The sequence below is a fragment of the Elephantulus edwardii genome, unplaced genomic scaffold (assembly GCF_000299155.1).
Source record: "Elephantulus edwardii isolate Elephantulus edwardi_28Jun2011 unplaced genomic scaffold, EleEdw1.0 scaffold00176, whole genome shotgun sequence".
NCBI classification, from domain to species: domain Eukaryota; kingdom Metazoa; phylum Chordata; class Mammalia; order Macroscelidea; family Macroscelididae; genus Elephantulus; species Elephantulus edwardii.
In genome coordinates, this window is record NW_006399926.1 from 6,103,474 (window position 1) to 6,104,953 (window position 1,480).

Below are 1,480 nucleotides of genomic sequence, written 5' to 3' on the forward strand. Positions count from 1 at the left end.
CCAGAGCCCATTGTCACATGGACAGTGTCCTAGGAACAACTTTCTGCTGATTAGCAAAGGGCTGCTTGGCTCACAGACGGCAATTCCAGGGTAGGTGGACAACATTTCATGTGCAAAGCTGCCACATTAAGACCAGCAAGACCCTGATTGAGGAAGGCAAGAATAGATCTGCATAATGAACTCAACTACATACAGTCTTCCTAGCAGTGATTGAGAAATTGAGCAATAGCGAGAGTTCATATGTTTGGATTTTTACTGAGTCATGGGTTGTGGCTAATGGCTGAGCCATATGTTCAGGCAAATGGATGACAGAAAACTAGACTATTAAAGGGACACATGGGGTATGGACTTACGGAAAACACTCTTGGAATTTAGGAGGCACATTAAAGTTGGGCATGCTAAGGCCCATTGTAAAAGCCCCCTGCTAGGATCAGAGGGCTAATTGGAATCAGCAGGTGGATAAGTTGGTGCACTCTTTAGTGGTGGTCAGCTGGATCTGTGAAATGAGGGGACTTGGGGATGCTGCAGCAGAGCAGAGGGGGGCTGAAATTAGATGTTATTCCTTCCTCTCCCTCTGAGGTACAAAATTACAATAAAGATTGTTTTGCTTGCCAGTAAGAGAGAAGGAGGCTACAAGATGGCTATGGAAAGATTTTCAGGTGAGAAGATCCTGCATATAGTTGGAAAGTTGATTATATTGGACCAATGGCACCTGGTGGCTACAAATGGTCCTCACAGGAGTAGAAACTTATTTTGGATGGGCATTGCATATCCTGTAACCAGTGCAAATGCAAAAACAAATATTATTAAAGGACTGAAACACAAGATACTGTACTAGTTTGAGCCACTAAACAGTTATATTTTATCAGACCAAGGAACGCACTTTATAGCCCATAGAGTGCAGAAAAAAGTCAAGAAACTAAATGGACATACCATGTTGCCTATCATCCTCAGAATAATGGTCTGATAGAGAAGTATAATGAGCAATTGAAACTTGTTATCTAAAAGTGGAGGAATTAAGGTTATGAAGGCTGGTTTTCACACTTTCAAGAACGTATGCTCACAGTCAATATGAGAGGAGTAAAGGGGGTTCATCACTGGACAGATTCCTCTGTTTCTCAGGGATATCTGGAAAAGAGCAATGGGGAAAGATGCTAATGATACTATATTTCTTTCCTACATCACCTGAAATTCTCTTCTTCTTGTCAGATACTACAGTCCCAGGTCTAGGGATGCATCTTACACAATCAGGAGTGATTCCTGAAAAAAACAACTGTAACAATACCCTGAAATTTGTATGCAAGTATTCCCAAGGGTTATATGGGAGGGATTATATTTTCACATCATCTTGTTAATGGTGAATAGTATCTCAGCCAGTAAGGTCCCGCCTAGTGGCCACACAGCCAATTGAGGCTAGGAAAACCAAGCCAAAATATGCTTAATAGTCTAAGAGGAAATGCGTTAAATTTTATGTGTTTAT